This window comes from Oryctolagus cuniculus, chromosome 13 (genome assembly GCF_964237555.1).
Source record: "Oryctolagus cuniculus chromosome 13, mOryCun1.1, whole genome shotgun sequence".
In the NCBI taxonomy this organism is placed as follows: Eukaryota; Metazoa; Chordata; class Mammalia; order Lagomorpha; family Leporidae; genus Oryctolagus; species Oryctolagus cuniculus.
In genome coordinates, this window is record NC_091444.1 from 88733872 (window position 1) to 88749343 (window position 15472).

At 36.4% G+C, this 15472-nt stretch overlaps 1 pseudogene; it reads left to right on the forward strand.

Moving 5' to 3' along the window:
• The first annotated feature begins 854 nt into the window (after positions 1–854).
• Positions 855–7585, forward strand: LOC127488005 (heterogeneous nuclear ribonucleoprotein Q pseudogene; annotated as a pseudogene).
• Positions 7586–15472: the final 7887 nt, after the last annotated feature.

Genomic DNA, 15472 nt, shown 5'->3' on the forward strand with positions numbered 1-15472 from the left:
ATGGTACATTGCGGGGAATATAAGCCAGGGGTAAGTTTCACACAGTGGTGTAAGACACTAGTACTCAAACAGTATTTTTCACTTTGTGTTTCTATGTGGGTGCAAACTGTTGAAATCTTTACTTAATATATGCTAAACTGATCTTCTGTATATAAAGAGAATTGAAAATGAATCTTGATGTGAATGGAAGGGGGGAGGGAGAGGGAAAGAGGAGGGTTGCAGGTGGGAGGGACGTTATGGGGGGGGAGCCATTGTAATCCATAAGCTGTACTTTGGAAATTTATATTCATTAAATAAAAGTTAAAAAAAAGACACCATTTAAAATGCACACATTGGTATTGGAGTGCTGATTGCAGTCCTGGCACCTCCACCCCAACCCAGCTCCCTGGTTAAACAATACATTAAAGCTCAAGATGATGCCTCAACAGTTTGTGCTACTGCCACCCACAAGGAGACATATCTGAGCCCTGGATCTTGGATCCTTGATCCTGGCTAAGGCTTTTTCCAACCCTGACAGTTGTGGTAATTTGAGGAGTGAACTAGCAGATGGAAGATCTCTGTTCCTTTCTTTTAGTTCTGTTTTTGCTCTGCCTTTCAATTAGATAAAGTAAATAAATAGCTGTTTTTTAAAAAAATACAGATAAAAATAAATCATGAAAGGTACAGTGGAAAATAACCTTGTCATCAAAGATAATAGCTTTGAAAATTTCATAAAGAAAGTATCATTTTACAATAAATCATTCTTTGAAGAAATTCATATGGCTTTGCTCATATAAAATAATTATCATTTAAGTATATGGTATAACTATTGTTAAAGGACAACAACAAAATGATTGTTACAAATGACCATGGTGACCTCACTGTCATCTGAAACAACCCAGACTATTATGAGTGGTCTTACTTTAAATTTCTGTGTTGATGCCTGAACCACTTGAAATGCTTTGTGAAGGTAAGAATACTGAATGAATATAAGGCCACTTTTTATATATGCTAGAGTTATAAAATATCTACGCACATTGCTTAGCACTGCACATGGAACACTGATACATTAGTGCTGGCCATTTCAGAAATTTGCTTTATATTAAAATTGAATGAGAATTGTGTATTATAACTCTCATACAAGGAGTTAAGATACTTCCCAGTGTATTCTGTGTTCTTCTCAGTGTGAATGTCATTCTCGGCCATTTTTGTTGATTCTGCTTCTCCTGTTCTTTATCCAAGGTCAAATGTATGCTATATATCACCAGGAATACTGAGGTAACCTTTGAAATGTGTTCTTTGCCACTCTGCCTCCCAAATCCTTGCCCAGACTTGTAGCTGTTCATATATGTTTTTAAAATGTATATCTAATTGTGTTACCCCATTGCTTAAAAAAACACAACTGTCAGGACCAGCATTGTAATACAGCAGAGTAAACCATGATTACGATCCTGACATTCCATTCATAGTGTCAGTTCAAATCTGGGTTGCTGTACTTCCAATCCAACCCCCTGCTAATGCACCTGGAAGAGAAATGGATGATGGCCCAAGTACTTGGGCCCCGTCACCCATGTGGGAGAACTGGATTGAGTTATAGGCTTCTGTTTTTGTCACTGCTCAACCATCAGCCACCAGAGTTATTTGTAGAGTAAAACAGCAGGTGGAAGATCTTTTTATCTTCCTCACTCTTTAACTCCACCTTCCAAGTCAATTGTTTAAAATCTTTAAAAATCACAGTATCATTTGTGAATGAAATACAGTTAAACATTTCAATTTATATCATCATTTTGTAGTATTTTTCTATGTCTAAGCCACTGCTTTAGATATTTGTGCAGTAGAATTTTTGTTTTCAGTTAAGAACGTCTTTCCATATTTGTGTCTTTCATTTATATTTTATAATTTTTATTGTAGTGATCTTTCACTTTTTTGGGTAAAATTCATTACAAAATATCTGACTGTAGCTGTTATGAATGGTGATTATTCATGATTTTGCTTTCACAGAGTTCATTACTAGTACATGAAAAAACAACTGTCTTTTTCATGTTGTTTTTGTAAAATGCACCTTTACTGAACTGATTTATCAGTTCCAAGAACATTTTTGTGCAGGGTTTAGATTTTTCCATATACAATAACATCATCTGCTAACAAGAATATTTTGAGTTTCTCCATTCCAATTTTGTGGCCTTTCTTTCTCCTCCCTATTTGATCCTCTTTATATTTCTAATATCATACAGAATAACAGTGTTGAAACTAATAACAGTGTTGAAACTAATAATGTTTTGTCCCAGACCTGAGAGGAAATGATTTCAGCATTTCCCCATTCAGTATGATTTTGACAAGATGCCAAAAGGTAGCCTTTATAATTTTGAGGTCAGCTCTTATATTAAATTTTTGATGGGCCATTAGCTTGAAGCGTTCTTGAATTTTGTGAAGTGCTTTTCCTCATATATTTAGATGCTTATATTTCTTGTACATTCTATTGACATGGTTTATGGTGATTTTTATTTGTGAAGGTTGAATCACCTCTGCATCTCTTAGATAAATCACACTTGATCTGATAAACTATCTTGTAGATGTGTTGGATTTGGGTTGCTAGGCTTTGGTTGATAACATCTGCATCTATTTTCACCAAGGACATTGATTTGTAGCTTTGCTTTTATATTGTGTCCTGTTCTGTTTTGGTATCAGAGTGATCTGTAAGAGGTTTGGCAGATTCACATCCTATTCATATTTTTGTATATGATTTAAAAGGTGTTTGAGTTAGTTCTTCTTAAATATTTTGTAGAATTCAGTAGTAAAGGGTATCTGGATATTAAATTATTAATATTAATGAATCTAAAGGGAGACAATCAATTTATTTTTTTTTGACAGGCAGAGGGACAGTGAGAGAGAGAGAGAGAGAAAGGTCTTCCTTTTGCCATTGGTTCACCCTCCAATGGCCGCTGTGGCCAGCGCGCTGTGGCCAGCACACCATGCTGATCTGAAGCCAGGAGCCAGGTGCTCCTCCTGGTGTCCCATGGGGTGCAGGGCCCAAGCACTTGGGCCATTCTCCACTGCACTCCCAGGCCACAGCAGAGAGCTGGCCTGGCAGAGGGGCAACTGGGACAGAATCCGGTGCCCCGACTCGGACTAGAACCCAGTGTGCTGGCGCTGCAAGGCAGAGGATTAGCCTAGTGAGCCACGGTGCCGGCCAGAGACAATCAATTTAACACAGTAGTAAGGGAGGACATCAACAACACCCCACTTTCTTCAATGGACATATCAACTAGACAAAAAATCAGTAAAGAAACAAGAGCTAATCAAAACTCTGGACCAAATGTACCTAGCTGGTATCTACAGAACTTATTTTTTTTAAAGATTTATTTTATTTGGGGTAAGTCCAATAGAGCATGTGCCAAACTGTACAGTTAGAAACGTGCCAGGGGATTCCAATTCAATCCCTTCAAGGTGGCATGTACCAATGCCATCTCACTAGTCAAAGTGATCAGTTTCAGTTCATAATTGATCATAATGAGAGAATTAAGTGTCAAAGGGATCATCACATAAACAAGACTAGTGTCTGCTAATATTAACTGATAGAATTAAAATGAGAAAATTATACAACATGGGAAGTTGGATACACAGCAGACTCATAGAATTTTAGATGTCCTAAACAGCACTCTGGCCTCAGAATCAGCCCTTAAGGCATTCAGATCTGTCTAATAAGCCCATGAGAGTGTTTCAGGCATGGAAAGCCAAGACACTCTGGCAAAAAAAAATAGCCTAAATGAAAGATCTCTGTCAGTGAGATCCCAGAGGAAAGAATGGGCCATCAAAGAAGGAGGTACCTTTCTCTGAAGGGAGGAGAGAGCTTCCACTTTGGCTGTGGCCTTGTGTAAATAAGATCAGAGTTGGTGAACTCAAGCGGCATCCATAGCCTTGGCAGCTCATGACAAGAGTCTCCAGTGAGTGTCAACTGGGGGAGAGAGAAAGAGAGGAGCAGACTTTGTAGGGACTGGGGGACAGGGCGGAGAGAGCAAGAGAGGGAGTGAGTGAGCAGTGAGCGAGCATGCCAGGAGTCAGCGAGAAGGGGCAAAGCTGCCACTCCTGCCTGAGGCACCACGGATGGGAGTGGGGGCGGCAGGGAAGGAACACAGAGGGAAGAAGAAAGGCCAAGAGGAGAAGGTGGCCGGAGGCAGCGACGGCTGCTGCTGCTGCTGCTGCTGGTGGTGATAGGGGAGAAGGAGGAGCAGGTGGAGGGCAGGGGCTGAGGGAGTGAATGAGAGAAGCAAATGCGCGAGGGAGGGGAGGGAAGGGGGGGTCACGTGGGGGCGCGCATAAGCACAGGGAGCACTCTCAGAGGCGAGTGTAACTGGATCGGGTTTGCTGCCAGCGGTATGAGCTTTGGCCGCCATTTTACAACAGCTCCACCTGCAGGGACAGAGGGAGCAGCGAGCACACAACCCGATCCCCTGGGACAGGATTCTTTGGCCATAGCCCAAAGGGGAGGGCTAGTTGCACATAGTGATTTAGATGAAAGAGCTATTGAAGCTTTGAAAGAATTCAATGAAGACGGTGCATTGGCAATTTTTCAGCAGTTTAATGACAGTGATCTCTCTCATGTTCAGAACAAAAGTGCCTTTTTATGTGGAGTCATGAAGACTTACAGGCAGAGAGAAAAACAGGGGACCAAAGTAGCGGACTCTAGTAAAGGACCAGATGAGGCAAAAATTAAAGCACTCTTGGGAAGAACAGGCTACACACTTGATGTGACCACTGGACAGAGGAAGTATGGGGGACCACCTCCAGATTCTGTTTATTCAGGTCAGCAGCCTTCTGTTGGCATTGAGATATTTGTGGGGAAGATCCCAAGCGATCTATTTGAGGATGTGCTTGTTCCTTTATTTGAGAAAGCTGGACCTATTTGGGATCTTCGTCTTATGATGGATCCACTCACTGGTCTCAATAGAGGTTATGCATTTGTCACTTTTTGTACAAAATAAAGCAGCTCAGGAGGCTTTTAAACTGTATAATAATCATGAAATTCGTTCTGGAAAACATATTGGTGTCTGCATCTCAGTTGCCAACAATAGGCTTTTTGTGGGCTCTATTCCTAAGAGTAAAACCAAGGAACAGATTCTTGAAGAATTTAGCAAAGTAACAGAGGGTCTTACAGACGTCATTTTATACCACCAACCAGATGACAAGAAAAAAAAAAAGAGGCTTTTGCTTTCTTGAATATGAAGATCATAAAACAGCTGCCCAGGCAAGGTGTAGGCTAATGAGTGGTAAAGTCAAGGTCTGGAAAAATGTTGGAAATGTTGAATGGGCTGATCCTATAGAAGATCCTGATCCTGAGGTTATGGCAAAGGTGAAGGTACTTTTTGTATGTAACCTTGCCAATACTGTAACAGAAGAGATTTTAGAAAAGGCATTTAGTCAGTTTGGAAAACTGGAACGAATAAGGAAACTGAAAGATTATGCATTCATTCATTTTGATGAACGAGATGGTGCTGTTAAGGCTATGGAAGAAATGAATGTCAAAGACTTGGAGGGAGAAAACATTGAAATTGTTTTTGCTAAGCCACCAGATCAGAAAAGGAAAGAAAGAAAAGCTCAGAGGCAAGCAGCCATCAGATGTATGATGATTTCTGCTATTATGGTCCAACTCATATGCCCCCTCCAACAAGAGGTCGAGGGCGTGGAGGTAGAGGTGGTTATGGATATCCTCCAGATTATTATGGATATGAAGATTATTATGATTATTTTGGCTATGATTACCATAACTATCATGGTGGATATGAAGATCCATACTATGGTTATGAAGATTTTCAAGTTGGAGCTAGAGGAAGGGGTGGTAGAGGAGTAAGGGGTGCTGCTCCATCCAGAGGTCATGGGGCTGCTCCTCCCTGTGGTAGAGCCGGTTATTCACAGAGAGGAGGTCCTGGATCAGCAAGAGGCATTGGTGGTGTGAGAGGAGGTGCCCAACAACAAAGAGGCCACGGGCAGGGAAAAGGGGTCGAGGCCTGTCCTGACCTGTTACAATGAAGACTGACTTGCTATGTGGGATTACACCAGAAGCTTGCAGTGGAGTAATGGTAAGGAAATCAAGCAACCTTAAATATCTCGGCTGTATAGGAGCATATGCTATTGCAGAAGACCTTCCTATGAAGATCATGGAATCAAATACGGGACATTGAACTAATACTTGGACTTTGATATGAATTTCTTTAACAATTTTCTATGCAGTGCAAGTTATTAAACTAAAGCTACTCTATTTTCCAAATGTGTTCGTTCCAACAGAAATCCTTCATAACTTCTAGCATGATCGCTTAATAAAGAATAAAGTTCTTCTCTTTAAAAAATCTGCTCTAAGTAGATTTTTCCCCTGTTTTTTTAAATTAAGGATCCCAGCAGTGGTATTCTGAAATATTATCTTGAATTTGTGCATTTAAATTTTATTGCCATGGTATAGATGAATTCCACTATTGGTATCCTTAAATTTTATTTCTACTCACCAAGGTTAATCATGATTGTCTATATCTTTTTATAGTAATAATCACTTTTGAATTGTGTTCAGATATGCAGTTTCAGGTGTAATCATCAGGGCTGGTTAGTCAGGCATTCCAGATAGTGGTTCTTTTCGGAATCTTTTTTAAAGGGTTGGTTAACTATCACAGTAGCAGAGGATTGAACTATACCCTGGCTGTACTGTACATAGAAAAATCTTTGTAGATAAAAGCAAGGCTTGTTAAATATGATGTGAGGGTAAGATTTTAATATACCAAATGTAGCATTCTTAGTTGCCTTTAGTTTCAGAGGCTTGTAAGACTTCCTCATGACCATCATAACAGGCCTTGCTTTTGTCATATTTTGTGGCTGAAAAAGCAGCCTTGCTTCTTCATACATTGTAGTTATTTGGATGTATAATAGTTTAGCAATATGTTACTTTTGTAAGACATCAGATGTTCAAAAAAAGTCCATCCAAACTTGTACTAAATACTGCAGTGTCCCTTTATAAAAAGTCAGACTAAAACTGACAATTGTACAGCAAAGCCTGACATTTGGATATTTTGAAGTTTTTTCATAAATCATAGAAATTAGTATATGGCTGTAGTTTAGCTTTTTAGGTAAAAGGTATGTTTCATTAGTGCATTTCTTACTGCTGATCACTGTAAAAATGTGAATCAGCTTTCCATTTCCTATGCAGGTCATGGTAACTTGTAGAGTAGAGTACAATCATTTGTGCTATGTTTTTAATTTTCTAAAGCACCTTGATGACAGTGAGTGTTCAGTGGTGAAGCATCCTCTATTGAATCACCCTCAAAAATTTTTTTGCCAAGTCCTAAGTTGATAGCTTAAAGTCAAAAATAAAATTATAGTTTAATTAGGACTTTGTGTAAATAAATCCCTTCTCCCCTTCCCCAAAGGGATATTGTAGTTATATCACATAAACCCAATAGGCATCATGATGAAGATCAGAGCTTATACTTAATTAAGGTTTTATACACACCAGTTCCCCAGTAAATGCAAATTTAACAAGAAAATTAGACATGTCATATGTTCAAAATGCTCATGGCAAACAATCATTTTGCATTCCTGCAAATAAAATTGTTTTATACTGTAAGCTGGAGGCGAGTGTAACTTATTTTTGTTATAAAGTTTTTATTTTTTATGTGTATTAATATAAATGTGTGTTAGTGTAGAAATCTTCTGGTTTAAAAATTTAGAATTGCACACATTTCAGTATGTTTATTTGTACTTACATAATTTTAGAATAGTGGTTGCCAATAGCCTGTATGTTTTACATTAATTGTTTTTTTGTTATCTTAATAAACCATTTTGGTATGTTGTATGTCAGTTACTGGGATAGCTGGGACATAGAGTGTAATTTAAAAATTTGTCAATAAGTATTCATTGGAATATATGTAAATGTGCCTTGCCGGTTGTTGAAACTTACCTACAAAATGAGTATGGGGTGACAAAATTAGTTCTTGGTGCTTAATGAAACTTTCTGCCACTGATTTTATATATTATTACCCCGTGCTTTTTGAAAGTACATCTCTCTCAAATCTTAGTGTGAGATTGAGGGCTACACAAAACATTTACATTTCATTCTACCATAATGAATATGCTAGGTTGTGGAAAGTGGGTAAACTAAATGTAGCCTTCAGTAAAATTGAATCTCAGTGTAATCCTTGGTACTGGTATTTTCCAGTTCCAAGGAGTTAAATGATCCCATCCAAGAGGTCCTTGCCATGCCTATGGGCACTTTACTGTCATACCATTTTTAAGGGACACTGTCAAGGTGTTTAAGTTAATTCTCAGATTTATTTGTTGGGATTTTAGAACAGGATTGTTTGACAAACTAAAAACTGCATTTTCAAAGTTGAAAGATGAACACTTTTGTGAGTTCACAAATGTATTCTTAAGAAAACATTAAAATACGTAGCTGTGGACTTCCAAGACTATTTGGCATTCTCAGTTTGGGGACTTGGGAAAGAAAACTGATGAAAAGAAATTGTGAAGAATTGATGGTTATACGTAAAGAAGGGTAATGTAAACACTGATGATGAAATATGTATACACTCAAGTGAAATTACTTGACAGTATTCATTTGAATAACTTTGAATTCAAGCCATTATAATTACTTTTAAAATTAAATATCATTTGCACTGTTCTGATAATGGGTGCAGTTTTTGAGCAATATAATCAGAGCTAAATATGCTTGTAGTGATTAGTGATGTGAACAATTAAGTTCTGACAAGAAATACTAACAGGTATTTTCAACCTTAAATTTGTGTAGTAAAATGAGTATCAAACTGTTAACAGACATCAAGGAAAATAGGCAATGCATCTAAACATACTTTTGAATGTTGTGTGGCCTATAAAGCAATAATGCAATTTTTATGGAATGTCATGGGATATAAGAAATGGAAATGCAAAAATAATCCTTTAGTAAAAATGTCAACATGTTAAAGGGGGGATGTTAATTAATGTAGGTTATTGCTATTTGTGATTTGTTTATGGGTTCTTGGCTTTGACAGCTTCAAAGAATGGACACATGGCAAGTTAAAGAAATTTTGTACATATTGTCAAGGAAAGGGTCCTAAATCCAAGAGTCAGGTCCCTTTCTTGGGATCTAAAATGTTTCCTTAAAACATTCTGATTGTTAAAAAGAAAACTTGAGTTACCTAACCCAAACATACACAAGATTTTGTTTCTGCAGACTACTTGCAATCAAAAGTGTTCATAAATTTAGTTCTATCAGTTTTCAGAAAGTTACTTTGTGAGAAAACTGTGTTGTCTCTATTCTTCCAAGCATGCTTTTTGTGGAAGATTTTCAGCCTTTGCAACTTAATCAGATGTTTAAAAAGAAGGGAGAATTCACAAACAAGAGCTGTTGCACTCTCATGGTAACATGTGTAACATGACAAACTTTTCTACTGATAACAAATCTTAACAAAAAAAGTAAAACATCTTCCTCATAAAATAGGAACAACATAGAAATGGATTAATGGGGTAATCTGGGGCATTCCATTGTATAAGATATTTGAAAAGAATTAGGTTGAACTTCAAGCTAGATGAGCAAAATTGACAAATTCATTACAAGTTTTTTCACATAGCCAAATGTGGCAAAAGATCACCATGACATGTAGCCTTTATTTTAAGGGGAGAAACAGAAAAGTAGAACGGCTTCATGCATTTAGGAGAGGGAGCTAATCCTACAATAAATGATTGTTCCAGTCTCTAAAACTTTGAACAGTACCCACCATGACAGTTTTTTGTGCATACCATAAAATTTTTACCTGGCCATAGGAACTCAGTGGTGGGTATGAAGTTAATGAATAAGTAGCAATACATAAAAGAAACAGACTGGGATGGTGTTTAAGGTGTAGTTATTACTTAGTAACCATACCACTCAATAGGGCATGCCACTAAATATGCTACTTATAACCAATTCTTGCATTTTTTACCTGGGCAAATTAGTAGACTGACTTTAGAGTCTGTCACTTTTTAAAAAAAAGTACTTGAGACTTAAATTTTGTTAGCTCCACAGTCTGCCTTCAGTAATATTAAAATACCTTTGAGGACCAGAAGCATTCAGTTGGAAAAACAATCTTTTTGCAAATGCAAATCAGTATTACTAACACTCTGGGTCAAAGATTAGGTTTTTAATGATATTAACAGTAGTCTGGTAAACATTTAGAGTCTGACATTGAGAAACAAAAGCTTGTTACCTGACTAGTATTTTTGTTTAAAAATATTAGTTCCGTTAGCTTATTTAAATTGTCTGACATTTATTTATCCATAGAATTTACATTTATTTCATTCCTTTCATCTCACTGAAAACTGTCTGCAGGCTCTTTGATTTGGATTAGATGTGTGAAGTACTGTCTTTTGCCAAAAACCTCAAATTAACTGTTCTTTTAAACGTAGTGGATTTGTGCTTGTTTGGAGATCAGTTCAAAACTATCTGTACTATCTGTACTGCCTCTGATGTTAAGATTTTATGTATAGCATAAGAAAGCTAGCTCTGACTATTTTCCTAAGAATAAATACCTATTTTTGTAGCATGTCTTAGGATCTCCAGGAGTCCAAGAATTATTGTGAGTGTCCTCCATTTCATTTTTCACTTAATAGCTTTTAAATAGACATTTGGGAGTCATTAGAGACCTGTCTTGCTTTTGGATTATCTTATACATTCAAAGAATCTAGTCATTGGTTAAAAAAAAAAATGCCCAAGATATCCTCAATTGCAAGCACATGAATGGGAGGTGTATAGAATAAATATTGGTCTGGTCTTCACTTAATTTTAATTGTTGATGGAAATATCCTGTGGTCATGTACATGTCTTTGGATTTGAAGTTAATGGTAATTTAATTCTGGTTTTCTGGGAACATGGCCCACTGTGCAGTGTTCTTTTCTACCACTGGCAAATGAAATTTCTCTGAAGATTTGGAAAGAAACAAAAAAAAGAGTGTCAATTGTTAAATAAACAACAGCAGTCACCGTGCACTTACTCCCCATGTAGGATCTCTGTCCTTCATGTGTTGTACTATGTGAAATAATGGTATAACTAGTACTCAAGCAGTACTTTATACTTTGTGTTTCTGTGTGGGTGCAAACTGTTGAAATCTTTACTTAGTATCTACTAAACTCATCTTTGTATATAAAGATAATTGAAAATGAATCTTGATGATGGGAGAGGGAGTGGGGGATGGGATGGTTACAGGAGGAAGGGTGGTTATGGGAGAAAAACTGCTATAATCCAAAAGTTGTACTTTGGAAATTTATATTCATTAAATAAAAGTTAAAAAAATTATTTAATAGCATGTGACCAGTGCAGAAGCAAATACAGCTATAATTAGACTTTAGAGGTTGACTTTTATGTTTTTGTAAGTGCAATGAATTTTAGTAACCAAAACTGTGAGAACAAACAGTAAATAAAATTTTTTTCTGGTCATGCTCACCAAAACATATAGTTAATTTTCTAATGATGCAGATAAATGCATGCTTTCTTGATATTTTTATCTCATTTTAAAGTATCTCTTTCATGAAATCTAAGATATTTTATCAACAATACATTATTGTCTTGATGGCTTATTTTAGTCTACTTATTAATTTTAGTAGTAATGTTTGCTCTTATATTACTGATTGCATAAAGTCATTTAAAATGTTGTTATGGAACATCATTTGAAAAAAGAGTTTGATACAATGTCCAAAAAGTTTTATTTTATTTGAAAGACAGAGAGAGGTAGAGATATATAGAGAGAGGTCTTCCATGCCCTAGTTCACTCCTCAGCTTGCCACAACAGCTGGATCTATGCCTATCTGAAGCCAGGACCCAGGAACTTCTGGCTCCCCCACGTGGTTGTAGGGGCCCAAGGACTTGGGCCATCTTCCACTGCTTTCCCAGGCCATAATAGAGAGCTGGATCAAAAGAGGAGCAGCCATGGTAGGACCAGCTCCCATATGGAATGCCAATGCTCAGGCCAGGGCTTTTACATGCTGCACCACAGCACCAGCCCCCAACAGAACTTTTTACTCCACAGCAGCAGAATACATATTCTTCTCATCAGTACATGGAACTTTATCTAGGATAGACCATATTCTAGGCCATAAAGCAAGTCTCAGAAAATTAAAAAAAAAATGAAATCATACCATGTACCTTCTGTGACCAGAATGGAATGAAGCTGAAAAACCCCAACTCAGGAATCTCCAGATCATATGGAAACACATGGAGACTGAGCAACATGCTCCTGAATGAACAGTGTATCATAGAAGAAATCAACAGGGAAATAAAAAATTTCTATAAATGAATGAAGATGATAATTATCCTATCAAAACTTATAGAATACAGCAAAATAAGTATTATGATAGAAGTTTATAGAAATTGTTGTCTGCATAAAAAAATTGGAAAGGTACCAAATAAATGCTCTATCCATGTATATTAAGAACCTAGAACAAAGAAATAATTAAAATTAGAGAAGAAAAATTGAAACAAAAATTCCAAAAGATCAGTAAATGAACAGCTAATTTTTTGGGAAAACAAACAGAATCGACATACCATTGGCTAATGTAGCAAAAAAAGAGGGAGAAGGCCCATATCAATAAAATCAGAGGTGTAAAAGGAAAAGTAACAACAGAAATAAAAATAATCATCAGAAATTACTACATAGAGATGTATGACAGAAAATCAGGAAACCTGGGAGAAATGGAAAAAGTCCTGAACACATACAAGCTACCAAAATTGAGTCAAGAAGACAGAGAAAACCTAAACAAAGCAACATCCTAGACAAGGATTGAATCAGTGATAAAGACCCTCCCAAAAATGTAAAGCCCTGGACCACAGATTCTCACTGTGGAATTCTTTCAGCTATTTCAAGAAAAGCTAATTCCAGTTTTTCAAACAAGTGAAAGGGCAGGAATCATCCCAAACTCCCTCTATGAAGCCTATATTACCTTAATTCCTAAGGCAGAAAAAAATACACTAGAGAAAGAGAATTATAGATCAATATTCCAGATGGACATAGATACAAAAATCCCCATCCAAATATTAGCCAATCTAATCCAAAACACATCAGAAAGATCACTCACCTAGACAAATTGGGATTTATCCCTGGTATGCAAGGATGAATCAACATTCTCAAGTAAAGAAATGTGATATATCACATTAACAAACTGATGAACAAAATAAACAAAGATGATCTTAATAGATGCAGAGAAAACATTTTATAAAATACAACATTATTTTATGAAGAAAGCCTTATGCAAATTGCGTATAGAAAGAATATTCCTATATAAGAATGTTGTTTATATATTGATTGTGATCACATTGAATCTCTAGAATTATTTTGGTTGTATAGAATTTTGATAATATTGAATCTTCTAATCTTGAAAGATTTTCCCATTTTGTATATTCTTACTCTTTGTTTAGCATTTTGTAATTTTCTTAGAGATTTTTGGAATCCTTAGTTAAATTCAATCCAAGAATTTATTTTTTGTGTCTATCATGCATGAGATTAATCTTATGAGTAGTTTCTCATCCCTGGTATTGTGTTTATATTTTTAAGAAATGTTATCTTACTGACCACAAACATTATTTTTTTAAGATTTATTTATTTTGCTTGAAAGTCACAGTTGCAGAGAGAGGAGAGGCAGGGAGAGAGAGAGAGAGAGAGAGAGAGAGAGAGGTCTTGCATCCACTGGTTCACTCCCCAGATGGCCACAATGGCCAGAGTTGCCTTGATCCAAAGGAAGGAGCCAGGAGCTTCTTCCAGGTATCCCACGTGGGTGCAGGTCCCAAGGACTTGGACCATCTTCTACTGCTTTTTCAGGCCATAGCAGAGAGCTGGATCAGAAATGGAACAGCAGGGTCTCAACTGGTGCCAATATGGGATGCCGGCACTGCAGAAAGTGGCTTTACCCACTTTGCCACAGTACTGGCCCTAGTATTGTGGTTGAATGCAAAGGTTATTGAATTTTGTGTGTTGATTTTATATCCTGCCACTCTACCAAACTCTCAGTGAAGTCTTTTGGATCCTCTATATATAGAACCATGTCATCAAATAGGGGTAGTTTGGATTCCTCTTTTCTAATTTGTATCAATTTGGTTTCTTTTTATTGCCTAGTGGCTGTGGCTAAAATTAGCAGGACTATGTTAAATAGCAATGGTGAGAGAGGGGATCCACTGTATGGAGGAGAAAAAAGAAACATTATTCTCCTCAAATCAGCTAATTTGGCCCCTTCTAAACAAGAACTAAAAGGTCAAGAACATGCAAGTCTTCTGGAATTAAATCATTTAAATTTAAATTTAGATCATTTAGATGATCATACAAAGACCCAAGGAACCGCATTGCTTGGAAATATCATGAACATTAGCTATCACTTCGATGGAGCAAAACCAGAACATTTTCCTGAAGCCATATGGTTGTGGTTCAGTATGTTTTTTGAATGACCCAGTACCTTATTATTAAAGGTCAAACTGATAGTTTTGAGACACAAACACAAAAGCTCTTGTAATTAAAAGTGTGACAGTGAGAGAACACTCAATTATCAAGAAGGATTGGATAGGATAAGGTTGTAGTTTTGAAAGTTTAACATTGATATCAAGAAACCAGAGTACTGATCTTTTTGAGGGTGGCCAATCCATTTGATGTAAACATGAAGAACTTCTTGCACCTTTCATTAAGTGCATAAATTGGAAATAAGTCTGGGAAAGCTCTCCAGAAATACATAGGAGTCCCCTATCAGGAGGATGAGTGCCCTTCCAATAGTGTAAGAAAAATTCTGCCCTCATTAAGAAATTTTCTGATACTATATGTAACTTTATTGTTTTTAGTAGAATTAGTGTAAAACAGTGGCATGACTTTGTAGTACTAAGTAATTTTTGGGTTTGACATTTGTAAAATTCAGGCTTTTTATGTATGATGTATCATAATAGAGCTAATTTATCCACTTGCTGATCTTTGCATGATCAAAATACCAGCTTTTTGCTGCTTTGAAATTAGAAGATTTTTTTAAATGTAACTGTTGATATTGGCATTTGTGTATGAAAAGACTCCTTAATAGATCTTGTTTCTAAAAATTCAAATACAACCACAATAAATTCTAGTTAGTCAAGTGTTACTGCATAAATATTCTGTAATATGTGTATAAAAGGGATGCTTTTGACTTCATATGAAACACTCCATTTGACTTATTCATTGATGACTACTTAAATTAATAAACATTACATTAAATTTTCATAAAGGGTGAAGCTCTTTGGGAAACATTTGAGTGAACTTATAAGAGTACTAGAGACTCAACCAATTTTCTAGTTAACCATTATTATACATTGCATGCTCACTATCCTGACATTCAGGTAAGTGCCAGCTATATGGTGATTAATAATAATTATTAATAATAGCACAAAACTACATTAAATGTACTGGTGGCAGTTATATGACAATTGAATGTAAGATATTTATATAGGCAATAACAATAAGAAAATAATTATTATTCAGCTTTT